General features: G+C 34.9%; 11 non-coding genes across 11 annotated transcripts; all 11 read left to right on the top strand.

Annotated features, from left to right (window-relative positions):
* Nucleotides 1-473: 473 nt before the first annotated feature.
* TRNAV-AAC (transfer RNA valine (anticodon AAC)) lies at nt 474-546 on the top strand. The gene has a single exon. It is a non-coding gene; the product is annotated as a tRNA-Val (tRNA).
* A 289-nt stretch (nt 547-835) lies between these two features.
* On the top strand, nt 836-908 carry TRNAV-AAC (transfer RNA valine (anticodon AAC)). Its single transcript has one exon. It is a non-coding gene; the product is annotated as a tRNA-Val (tRNA).
* A 1,376-nt stretch (nt 909-2,284) lies between these two features.
* TRNAV-CAC (transfer RNA valine (anticodon CAC)) lies at nt 2,285-2,357 on the top strand. Its single transcript has one exon. It is a non-coding gene; the product is annotated as a tRNA-Val (tRNA).
* An 872-nt stretch (nt 2,358-3,229) lies between these two features.
* On the top strand, nt 3,230-3,302 carry TRNAV-AAC (transfer RNA valine (anticodon AAC)). The gene has a single exon. It is a non-coding gene; the product is annotated as a tRNA-Val (tRNA).
* Nucleotides 3,303-4,307: 1,005 nt separating this feature from the next.
* TRNAV-AAC (transfer RNA valine (anticodon AAC)) lies at nt 4,308-4,380 on the top strand. The gene has a single exon. It is a non-coding gene; the product is annotated as a tRNA-Val (tRNA).
* A 289-nt stretch (nt 4,381-4,669) lies between these two features.
* Nucleotides 4,670-4,742, top strand: TRNAV-AAC (transfer RNA valine (anticodon AAC)). Its single transcript has one exon. It is a non-coding gene; the product is annotated as a tRNA-Val (tRNA).
* A 649-nt stretch (nt 4,743-5,391) lies between these two features.
* On the top strand, nt 5,392-5,464 carry TRNAV-AAC (transfer RNA valine (anticodon AAC)). Its single transcript has one exon. It is a non-coding gene; the product is annotated as a tRNA-Val (tRNA).
* Nucleotides 5,465-5,753: 289 nt separating this feature from the next.
* TRNAV-UAC (transfer RNA valine (anticodon UAC)) lies at nt 5,754-5,826 on the top strand. The gene has a single exon. It is a non-coding gene; the product is annotated as a tRNA-Val (tRNA).
* A 3,770-nt stretch (nt 5,827-9,596) lies between these two features.
* TRNAV-AAC (transfer RNA valine (anticodon AAC)) lies at nt 9,597-9,669 on the top strand. Its single transcript has one exon. It is a non-coding gene; the product is annotated as a tRNA-Val (tRNA).
* Nucleotides 9,670-11,033: 1,364 nt separating this feature from the next.
* TRNAV-CAC (transfer RNA valine (anticodon CAC)) lies at nt 11,034-11,106 on the top strand. Its single transcript has one exon. It is a non-coding gene; the product is annotated as a tRNA-Val (tRNA).
* A 1,005-nt stretch (nt 11,107-12,111) lies between these two features.
* On the top strand, nt 12,112-12,184 carry TRNAV-CAC (transfer RNA valine (anticodon CAC)). The gene has a single exon. It is a non-coding gene; the product is annotated as a tRNA-Val (tRNA).
* The last annotated feature ends 110 nt before the right edge of the window (nt 12,185-12,294 follow it).

Here is a 12,294-nt window from a genome sequence, read left to right as displayed (position 1 = left end):
ATTATTAAACAGAAAAGGTAAGCTCAGTTTAAGCAAGATTTCGAGCACACACAAATAAATTTGATGTGCTTTCTTGCGGACAGAAAAGCTGTTTCAGAACACAATTTTAGGAGTTCCATAGTGTATTGGTTATCACGTCTGCTTAACACGCAGAAGGTCCTGAGTTCAAAAACCCAGTGGAACTATGTAGTTGTCTTGTCTTTTATGCATAAATGTTCGTTTTCAAACAAGATATTGTGACGGCAACGGAAATCTTGAATCCAGAAATATTGGTTATGGTTTTAGAATCCTTTCAGACAATTTTTTCTTTACCAAATAGAGTAAGATTCTTGTTTGTTCAAATGTACTTTTTCTAAATATATTTTATTAAACAGAAAAGGTTAGCCCAATTTAAGCAAGATTTCGAGCACACACAAATGAATCTGATGTGCTTTCTTGCGGACAGAAAAGCTGTTTCATTAAACATTTTTAGGAGTTCCATAGTGTAGTGGTTATCACGTCTGCTTAACACGCAGAAGGTCCTGGGTTCAAAACCCAGTGGAACTATGTAGTTGTCTGGTCTTTTATGCATACATGTACGTTTTCGAAAACAAGATATTGTAACGGCAACGGAAACCTTGAATCCAGAAATATTGGTTATGGTTTTAGAATCCTTTCAGACAATTTTTTCTTTACCAAATAGAGTAAGATTCTTGTTTGTTCAAGTGTACTTTTTGAAATATATATTATTAAACAGAAAAGGTAAGCTCAATTTAAGCTAGATTTCAAGCACACACAAATGAATCTGATGTGCTTTCTTGCGGACTGAGAAGCTGTTTCAGAAAACTTTTTAAAGAGTTCCATAGTGTAGTGGTTATCACGTCTGCTTAACACGCAGAAGGTCCTGGGTTCAAAACCCAGTGGAACTATGTAGTTGTCTGATCTTTTATGCATACATGTACGTTTTCGAAAACAAGATATTGTAACGGCAACGGAAACCTTGAATCCAGAAATATTGGTTATGGTTTTAGAATCCTTTCAGACAATTTTTTCTTTACCAAATAGAGTAAGATTCTTGTTTGTTCAAGTGTACTTTTTGAAATATATATTATTAAACAGAAAAGGTAAGCTCAATTTAAGCTAGATTTCAAGCACACACAAATGAATCTGATGTGCTTTCTTGCGGACTGAAAAGCTGTTTCAGAAAACTTTTTAAAGAGTTCCATAGTGTAATGGTTATCACGTCTGCTTCACACGCAGAAGCTCCGTTGTTCAAAACACAGTGGAACTATGTAGTTGTCTGGTCTTTTATGCATAAATGTACGTTATCAAACAAGATACAGGGTATTGTGACGGCAACGGAAACCTTGAATCCAGAAATATTGGTTATGGTTTTAGAATCCTTTCAGACAATTTTTTCTTTACCAAATAGAGTAAGATTCTTGTTTGTTCAAGTGTACTTTTTGAAATATATATTATTAAACAGATAACGTAAGCTCAATTTAAGCAAGATTTAGAGCACACTCAAATGAATCTGATGTGCTTTCTTGCGGACAGAAAAGCTGTTTCAGGAAACATTTTAAGAGTTCCATAGTTTAGTGGTTATCACATCTGCTGAACACGCAGTAGATCCGTTGTTCAAAACACAGTGGAACTATGTAGTTGGCTTGTCTTTTATGCATAAATATACGTTTTCAAACAAGATATTGTGACGGCAACGGAAATCTTGAATCCCGAAATATTGGTAATGGTTTTAGAATCCTTTCATACAAATTTTTCTTAACCAAATAGAGTAAGATTCTTGTTTGTTAAAGTGTACTTTTTGAAAAATATATTATTAAACAGAAAAGGTAAGCTCAATTTAAGCAAGATTTCGAGCACACACAAATGAATCTGATGTGCTTTCTTGCGAACTGAAAAGCTGTTTCAGAACACATTTTAAGAGTTCCATAGTGTAATGGTTATCACGTCTGCTTCACACGCAGAAGATCCGTTGTTCAAAACACAGTGGAACTATGTAGATGTCTGGTCTTTTATGCATAAATGTACGTTTTGAAACAAGATATTGTGACGGCAACGGAAACCTTGAATCCAGAAATATATTGGTTATGGTTTTAGAATCCTTTCAGACAATTTTTTCTTTACCAAATAGAGTAAGATTCTTGTTTGTTCAAGTGTACTTTTTGAAATATATATTATTAAACAGAAAATGTAAGCTCAATTTAAGCAAGATTTCGAGCACACACAAATGAATCTGATGTGCTTTCTTGCGGACAGAAAAGCTGTTTCAGAAAACATTTTTAAGAGTTCCATAGTGTAGTGGTTATCACGTCTGCTTCACACGCAGAAGGTCCTGGGTTCAAAACCCAGTGGAACTATGTAGTTGTTTTGTCTTTTATGCATAAATGTACGTTTTGAAACAAGATATTGTGACGGCAACGGAAACCTTGAATCCAGAAATATATTGGTTATGGTTTTAGAATCCTTTCAGACAATTTTTTCTTTACCAAATAGAGTAAGATTATTGTTTGTTCAAGTGTACTTTTTGAAATATATATTATTAAACAGAAAATGTAAGCTCAATTTAAGCAAGATTTCGAGCACACACAAATGAATCTGATGTGCTTTCTTGCGGACAGAAAAGCTGTTTCAGGAAACAATTTTAAGAGTTCCATAGTGTAGTGGTTATAACGTCTGCTTCACACGCAGAAGGTCCTGGGTTCAAAACCCAGTGAAACTATGTAGTTGTCTGGTCTTTTATGCATAAATGTACGTTTTCAATCAAGATATTGTGACGGCAACGGAAATCTTGAATTCAGAAATATGGGTTATGGTTTTAGCATCCTTTCATACAATTTTTTCTTTACCAAATAGAGTAAGATTCTTGTTTGTTCTAGTGTACTTTTTGAAATATATATTATTAAACAGAAAAGGTCCTGAGTTCAAAAACCCAGTTAAACTATGTATTTGTCTTGTCTTTTATGCATAAATGTACATTTTCAAACAAGATATTGTGACGGCAACGGAAATCTTGAATCCAGAAATATGGGTTATGGTTTTAGCATCCTTTCAGACAATTTTTTCTTTACCAAATAGAGTAAGATTCTTGTTTGTTCAAATGTACTTTTTCTAAATATATTTTATTAAACAGAAAAGGTTAGCTCAATTTAAGCAAGATTTCGAGCACACACAAATGAATCTGATGTGCTTTCTTGCGGACAGAAAAGCTGTTTCATTAAACATTTTTAGGAGTTCCATAGTGTAGTGGTTATCACGTCTGCTTAACACGCAGAAGGTCCTGGGTTCAAAACCCAGTGGAACTGTGTAGTTGTCTGGTCTTTTATGCATACATGTACGTTTTCGAAAACAAGATATTGTAACGGCAACGGAAACCTTGAATCCAGAAATATTGGTTATGGTTTTAGAATCCTTTCAGACAATTTTTTCTTTACCAAATAGAGTAAGATTCTTGTATGTTCAAGTGTACTTTTTGAAATATATATTATTAAACAGAAAATGTAAGCTCAGTTTAAGCAAGATTTCGAGCACACACAAAGGAATCTGATGTGCTTTCTTGCGGACAGAAAAGCTGTTTCAGAAAACATTTTTAGTAGTTCCATAGTGTAGTGGTTATCATGTCTGCTTCACACGCAGAAGATCCTAGGTTCAAAACCCTGTGGAACTATGTAGTTGTCTTGTCTTTTATGCATAAATGTACGTTTTCAAACAAGATATTGTGACGGCAACGGAAATCTTGAATCCAGAAATATGGGTTATGGCTTTAGCATCCTTTCATACTTTTTTTTCTTTACCAAATAGAGTAAGATTCTTGTTTGTTCAAGTGTACTTTTTGAAATATATATTATTAAACAGAAAACGTAAGCTCAATTTAAGCTAGATTTCAAGCACACACAAATGAATCTGATGTGCTTTCTTGCGGACTGAAAAGCTGTTTCAGAAAACTTTTTAAAGAGTTCCATAGTGTAATGGTTATCACGTCTGCTTCACATGCAGAAGGTCCGTTGTTCAAAACACAGTGGAACTATGTAGTTGTCTGGTCTTTTATGCATAAATGTACGTTATCAAACTTTGTGACGGCAACGGAAACCTTGAATCCCGAAATATTGGTTATGGTTTTAGAATCCTTTCAGACAATTTTTTCTTTACCAAATAGAGTAAGATTCTTGTTTGTTCAAGTGTACTTTTTTTAAATATATTTTATTAAACAGGAAAGGTTAGCTCAATTTAAGCTAGATTTCGAGCACACACAAATGAATCTGATGTGCTTTCTGGCGGACAGAATAGCTGTTTCTGAAAACATTTTTAGGAGTTCCATAGTGTAGTGGTTATCACGTCTGCTTAACACGCAGAAGGTCCTGGGTTCAAAACCCAGTGGAACTATGTAGTTGTCTGGTCTTTTATTCATACATGTACGTTTTCGAAAACAAGATATTGTAACGGCAACGGAAATCTTGAATCCAGAAATATTGGTTATAGTTTTAGAATCCTTTCATAAAATTTTTTCTTTACCAAATAGAGTAAGATTTTTGTTTGTTCAAGTGTACTTTTTGAAATATGTATTATTAAACAGAAAAGGTAAGCTCAGTTTAAGCAAGATTTCGAGCACACACAAATGAATTTGATGTGCTTTCTTGCGGACAGAAAAGCTGTTTCAGGAAACATTTTTAGAAGTTCCATAGTGTAGTGGTTATCACGTCTGCTTAACACGCAGAAGGTCCTGGGTTCAAAACCCAGTGGAACTATGTAGTTGTCTGGTCTTTTATACATACATGTACGTTTTCGAAAACAAGATATTGTAACGGCAACGGAAATCTTGAATCCAGAAATATTGGTTATGGTTTTAGAATCCTTTCAGACAATTTTTTCTTTACCAAATAGAGTAAGATTCTTGTTTGTTCAAGTTTACTTTTTGAAATATATTTTATTAAACAGAAAAGGTAAGCTCAGTTTAAGCTAGATTTCAAGCACACACAAATGAATCTGATGTGCTTTCTTGCGGACTGAAAGCTGTTTCAGAAAACTTTTTAAAGAGTTCCATAGTGTAGTGGTTATCACGTCTGCTTCACACGCAGAAGCTCCGTTGTTCAAAACACAGTGGAACTATGTAGTTGTCTGGTCTTTTATGCATAAATGTACGTTATCAAACAAGATATTGTGACGGCAACGGAAACCTTGAATCCAGAAATATTGGTTATGGTTTTAGAATCCTTTCAGACAATTTTTTCTTTACCAAATAGAGTAAGATTCTTGTTTGTTCAAATGTACTTTTTCTAAATATATTTTATTAAACAGAAAAGGTTAGCTCAATTTAAGCAAGATTTCGAGCACACACAAATGAATCTGATGTGCTTTCTTGCGGACAGAAAAGCTGTTTCATTAAACATTTTTAGGAGTTCCATAGTGTAGTGGTTATCACGTCTGCTTAACACGCAGAAGGTCCTGGGTTCAAAACCCAGTGGAACTGTGTAGTTGTCTGGTCTTTTATGCATACATGTACGTTTTCGAAAACAAGATATTGTAACGGCAACGGAAACCTTGAATCCAGAAATATTGGTTATGGTTTTAGAATCCTTTCATACAAATTTTTCTTTACCAAATAGAGTAAGATTCTTGTTTGTTCAAGTGTACTTTTTGAAATATATATTAATAAACAGAAAAGGTAAGCTCAGTTTAAGCAAGATTTCGAGCACACACAAAGGAATCTGATGTGCTTTCTTGCGGACAGAAAAGCTATTTCTGAAAACATTTTTATGAGTTCCATAGTGTAGTGGTTATCACGTCTGCTTTACACGCAGAAAGTCCTGGGTTCAAAACCCAGTGGAACTATGTAGTTGTCTGGTCTTTTATGCATAAATGTACGTTTTTGAAAACAAGATATTGTAACGGCAATGGTTAGTCTTGAATCCAGAAAATTGGATATGGTTTTAGTATCCTTTCAGACAATTTTTTCTTTACCAAATAGAGTAAGATTCTTGTTTGTTCAAGTGTACTTTTTGAAATATATATTATTAAACAGATAACGTAAGCTCAATTTAAGCAAGATTTAGAGCACACTCAAATGAATCTGATGTGCTTTCTTGCGGACAGAAAAGCTGTTTCAGGAAACATTTTAAGAGTTCCATAATTTAGTGGTTATCACATCTGCTGAACATGCAGTAGATCCGTTGTTCAAAACACAGTGGAACTATGTAGTTGTCTTGTCTTTTATGCATAAATATACGTTTTCAAACAAGATATTGTGACGGCAACGGAAATCTTGAATCCCGAAATATTGGTAATGGTTTTAGAATCCTTTCATACAAATTTTTCTTAACCAAATAGAGTAAGATTCTTGTTTGTTGAAGTGTACTTTTTGAAAAATATATTATTAAACAGAAAAGGTAAGCTCAATTTAAGCAAGATTTAGAGCACACACAAATGAATCTGATGTGCTTTCTTGCGAACTGAAAAGCTGTTTCAGAACACATTTTAAGAGTTTCATAGTGTAATGGTTATCACGTCTGCTTCACACGCAGAAGATCCGTTGTTCAAAACACAGTGGAACTATGTAGATGTCTGGTCTTTTATGCATAAATGTACGTTTTGAAACAAGATATTGTGACGGCAACGGAAACCTTGAATCCAGAAATATATTGGTTATGGTTTTAGAATCCTTTCAGACAATTTTTTCTTTACCAAATAGAGTAAGATTCTTGTTTGTTCAAGTGAACTTTTTGAAATATATATTATTAAACAGAAAATGTAAGCTCAATTTAAGCAAGATTTCGAGCACTCACAAATGAATCTGATGTGCTTTCTTGCGGACAGAAAAGCTGTTTCAGGAAACAATTTTAAGAGTTCCATGGTGTAGTGGTTATAACGTCTGCTTCACACGCAGAAGGTCCGTTGTTCAAAACACAGTGGAACTATGTAGTTGTCTGGTCTTTTATGCATAAATGTACGTTTTCAATCAAGATATTGTGACGGCAACGGAAATCTTGAATTCAGAAATATGGGTTATGGTTTTAGCATTCTTTCATACAATTTTTTCTTTACCAAATAGAGTAAGATTCTTGTTTGTTCTAGTGTACTTTTTGAAATATATATTATTAAACAGAAAAGGTCCTGAGTTCAAAAACCCAGTTAAACTATGTATTTGTCTTGTCTTTTATGCATAAATGTACATTTTCAAACAAGATATTGTGACGGCAACGGAAATCTTGAATCCAGAAATATGGGTTATGGTTTTAGCATCCTTTCATACTTTTTTTTCTTTACAAAATAGAGTAAGATTCTTGTTTGTTCAAGTGTACTTTTTGAAATATATATTATTAAACAGAAAACGTAAGCTCAATTTAAGCTAGATTTCAAGCACACACAAATGAATCTGATGTGCTTTCTTGCGGACTGAAAGCTGTTTCAGAAAACTTTTTAAAGAGTTCCATAGTGTAATTGTTATCACGTCTGCTTCACACGCAGAAGTTCCGTTGTTCAAAACACAGTGGAACTATGTAGTTGTCTGGTCTTTTATGCATAAATGTACGTTATCAAACAAGATATTGTGACGGCAACAGAAACCTTGAATCCAGAAATATTGGTTATGGTTTTAGAATCCTTTCAGACAATTTTTTCTTTACCAAATAGAGTTATATTCTTGTTTGTTCAAGTGTTCTTTTTGAAATATGTATTATTAAACAGAAAAGGTAAGCTCAGTTTAAGTAAGATTTCGAGCACACACAAATAAATTTGATGTGCTTTCTTGCGGACAGAAAAGCTGTTTCAGAAAACAATTTTAGGAGTTCCATAGTGTATTGGTTATCACGTCTGCTTAACACGCAGAAGGTCCTGAGTTCAAAAACCCAGTGGAACTATGTAGTTGTCTTGTCTTTTATGCATAAATGTACGTTTTCAAACAAGATATTGTGACGGCAACGGAAATCTTGAATCCAGAAATATGGGTTATGGTTTTAGCATCCTTTCATACTTTTTTTTCTTTACCAAATAGAGTAAGATTCTTGTTTGTTCAAGTGTACTTTTTGAAATATATATTATTAAACAGAAAACGTAAGCTCAATTTAAGCTAGATTTCAAGCACACACAAATGAATCTGATGTGCTTTCTTGCGGACTGAAAGCTGTTTCAGAAAACTTTTTAAAGAGTTCCATAGTGTCATGGTTATCACGTCTGCTTCACACGCAGAAGCTCCGTTGTTCAAAACACAGTGGAACTATGTAGTTGTCTGGTCTTTTATGCATAAATGTACGTTATCAAACAAGAGACACTACCGACACACTTTATTGAAGTGTGGTCGGTACCGCAAGCCGGGAAATCTCCCGGCTTGCTAGTGGCCGCCCCTCGGCGTGCCGCGCGTCATAGACGCGCGGTCACGCGTCATAGACGCGCGGTCACGCGTCATCGGGAGCGTGCGCCCCCTGCACGCGTGTCCAGGGGCTCCCCGAGGGAGCCCTGGTGTCCCGCGATAGCGGGACAGCGGCAGGGGGTTCCGGGGGACCCGGCGGACCCGGCAGCGGTAGGGAGAGCGCCCCGATCGGAGGGCGCTCTTCCGCTGCTTCGGCGTGCGCCCGTCACACTCGGGCGCGCGCCAGGCTACTGCTGCGGCACAGAACGGGCAAATGCTCGACTAAACTGTGCCGCAGCAGTATTGTGACGGCAACGGAAACCTTGAATCCAGAAATATTGGTTATGGTTTTAGAATCCTTTCAGACAATTTTTTCTTTACCAAATAGAGTAAGATTTTTGTTTGTTCAAGTGTACTTTTTGAAATATGTATTATTAAACAGAAAAGGTAAGCTCAGTCTAAGCAAGATTTCGAGCACACACAAATGAATCTGATGTGCTTTCTTGCTGACAGAAAAGCTGTTTCAGAAAAAAAATTTAGGAGTTCCATAGTGTAGTGGTTATCACGTCTGCTTAACACGCAGAAGGTCCTGAGTTCAAAAACCCAGTGGAACTATGTAGTTGTCTTGTCTTTTATGCATAAATGAACGTTTTGAAACCAGATATTGTGACGGCAACGGAAATCTTGAATCCAGAAATAAGGGTTATGGTTTTAGCATCCTTTCATACTTTTTTTTCTTTACCAAATAGAGTAAGATTCTTGTTTGTTCAAGTGTACTTTTTGAAATATATATTATTAAACAGAAAACGTAAGCTCAATTTAAGCTAGATTTCAAGCACACACAAATGAATCTGATGTGCTTTCTTGCGGACTGAAAAGATGTTTCAGAAAACTTTTTAAAGAGTTCCATAGTGTAATGGTTATCACGTCTGCTTCACATGCAGAAGGTCCGTTGTTCAAAACACAGTGGAACTATGTAGTTGTCTGGTCTTTTATGCATAAATGTACGTTATCAAACTTTGTGACGGCAACGGAAACCTTGAATCCCGAAATATTGGTTATGGTTTTAGAATCCTTTCAGACAATTTTTTCTTTACCAAATAGAGTAAGATTCTTGTTTGTTCAAGTGTACTTTTTTTAAATATATTTTATTAAACAGAAAAGGTTAGCTCAATTTAAGCAAGAGTTCGAGCACACACAAATGAATCTGATGTGCTTTCTGGCGGACAGAAAAGCTGTTTCAGAAAATATTTTTGGGAGTTCCATAGTGTAGTGGTTATCACGTCTGCTTAACACGCAGAAGGTCCTGGGTTCAAAACCCAGTGGAACTATGCAGTTGTCGGTCTTTTATGCATAAATGTATGTTTTCAAACAAGATATTGTGACGGCAACGGAAATCTTGAATCCAGAAATATTGGATATGATTTTAGTATCCTTTCAGACAATTTTTTCTTTACCAAATAGAGTAAGATTCTTTTTTGTTCAAGTGTACTGTTTGAAATATATTATTAAACAGAAAACGTAAGCTCAATTTAAGCAAGGTTTCGAGCACACACAAATGAATTTGATGTGCTTTCTTGCGGACAGAAAAGCTGTTTCAGGAAACAATTTTAAGAGTTCCATAGTGTAGTGGTTATCACATCTGCTTAACACGCAGAAGATCCGTTGTTCAAAACCCAGTGGAACTATGTAGTTGTCTGGTCTTTTATTCATACATGTACGTTTTCGAAAACAAGATATTGTAACGGCAACGGAAATCTTGAATCCAGAAATATTGGTTATGGTTTTAGAATCCTTTCAGACAATTTTTTCTTTACCAAATAGAGTAAGATTTTTGTTTGTTCAAGTGTACTTTTTGAAATATGTATTATTAAACAGAAAAAGTAAGCTCAATTTAAGCAAGATTTCGAGCACACACAAATGAATCTGATGTGCTTTCTTGCGGACAGAAAAGCTGTTTCAGGAAACAATTTTAAGAGTTCCATAGTGTAGTGGTTATCACGTCTGCTTCACACGCAGAAGATCCGTTGTTCAAAACACAGTGGAACTATGTAGTTGTCTTGTCTTTTATGCATAAATATACGTTTTCAAACAAGATATTGTGACGGCAACAGAAATCCTGAATCCAGAAATATTGGTTAAGGTTTTAGAATCCTTTCATACAATATTTTCTTTACCAAATAGAGTAAGATTCTTTTTTGTTCAAGTGTACTGTTTGAAATATATTATGAAACAGAAAACGTAAGCTCAATTTAAGCAAGGTTTCGAGAACACACACATTAATCTGATGTGCTTTCTTGCGGACAGAAAAGCTGTTTCAGGAAACATTTTTAAAAGTTCCATAGTGTAGTGGATATCACGTCTGCTTCACACGCAGAAGGTCCGTTGTTCAAAACACAGTGGAACTATGTAGTTGTCTGGTCTTCTATGCTTAAATATACGTTTTCAAACAAGATATTGTGACGGCAACAGAAATCTTGAATCCAGAAATATTGGTTATGGTTTTAGAATCCTTTCAGACAATTTTATCTTTACCAAATAGAGTAATATTCTTGTTTGTTCAAGTTTACTTTTTGAAATATATTTTATTAAACAGAAAACGTTAGCTCAATTTAAGCATGATTTTGAGCACACACAAATGAATCTGATGTGCTTTCTTGCGGACAGAAAAGCTGTTTCAGGAAACAATTTTAAGAGTTCCATAGTGTAGTGGTTATCACGTCTGCTTCACACGCAGAAGGTCCTGGGTTCAAAACCCAGTGGAACTATGTAGTTGTCTTGTCTTTTATGCATAAATGTACGTTTTCAAACAAGATATTGTCATGGCAACGGAAATCTTGAATCCAGAAATATTGGATATGGTTTTAGTATCCTTTCAGACAATTTTTTCTTTACCAAATAGAGTAAGATTCTTGTTTGTTCAAGGGTACTTTTTGAAATATATTTTATTAAACAGAAAACGTTAGCTTAATTTAATTATGATTTTGAGCACACACAAATGAATCTGATGTGCTTTCTTGCAGACAGAAAAGCTGTTTCAGGAAACATTTTTAAGAGTTCCATAGTGTAGTGGTTATCACGTCTGCTTCACACTCTGAAGGTTCTGGGTTCAAAACCCAGTGGAACTATGTAGTTGTCTTGTCGTTTATGCATAAATGTACGTTTTCAAACAAGATATTGTAACGGCAACGGAAATCTTGAATCCAGAAATATTGGATATGGTTTTAGTATCCTTTCAGACAATTTTTTCTTTACCAAATAGAGTAATATTCTTGTTTGTTCAAGTGTACTTTTTGAAATATATATTATTAAACAGAAAACGTAAGTTCAATTTAAGCAAGATTTCGAGCACACACAAATGAATCTGATGTGCGTTCTTCCGGACAGAAAAGCTGTTTCAGAAAACATTTTTAAGAGTTCCATAGTGTAGTGGTTATCACATCTGCTTAACACGCAGAAGGTCCGTTGTTCAAAACACATTGGAACTATGTAGTTGTCTTGTCTTCTATGCAATAATGTACGTTTTCAATCAAGATATTGTGACGGCAACAGAAATCCTGAATCCAGAAATATTGGTTAAGGTTTTAGAATCCTATCATACAATATTTTCTTTACCAAATAGAGTAAGATTCTTTTTTGTTCAAGTGTACTGTTTGAAATATATTATTAAACAGAAAACGTAAGCTCAATTTAAGCAAGGTTTCGAGAACACACAAATTAATCTGATGTGCTTTCTTGCGGACAGAAAAGCTGTTTCAGGAAACATTTTTAAGAGTTCCATAGTGTAGTGGTTATCACGTCTGCTTCACACGCAGAAGGTCCTGGGTTCAAAACCCAGTGGAACTATGTAGTTGTCTTGTCTTTTATGCATAAATATACGTTTTCAAACAAGATATTGTGATGGCAACGGAAATCTTGAACCCAGAAATATTGGATATGGTTTTAGTATCCTTTCA

This window comes from Ascaphus truei, chromosome 18, assembly GCF_040206685.1.
Source record: "Ascaphus truei isolate aAscTru1 chromosome 18, aAscTru1.hap1, whole genome shotgun sequence".
Classification (NCBI taxonomy): domain Eukaryota; kingdom Metazoa; phylum Chordata; class Amphibia; order Anura; family Ascaphidae; genus Ascaphus; species Ascaphus truei.
This window is presented reverse-complemented; position numbering and strand designations above follow the sequence as displayed.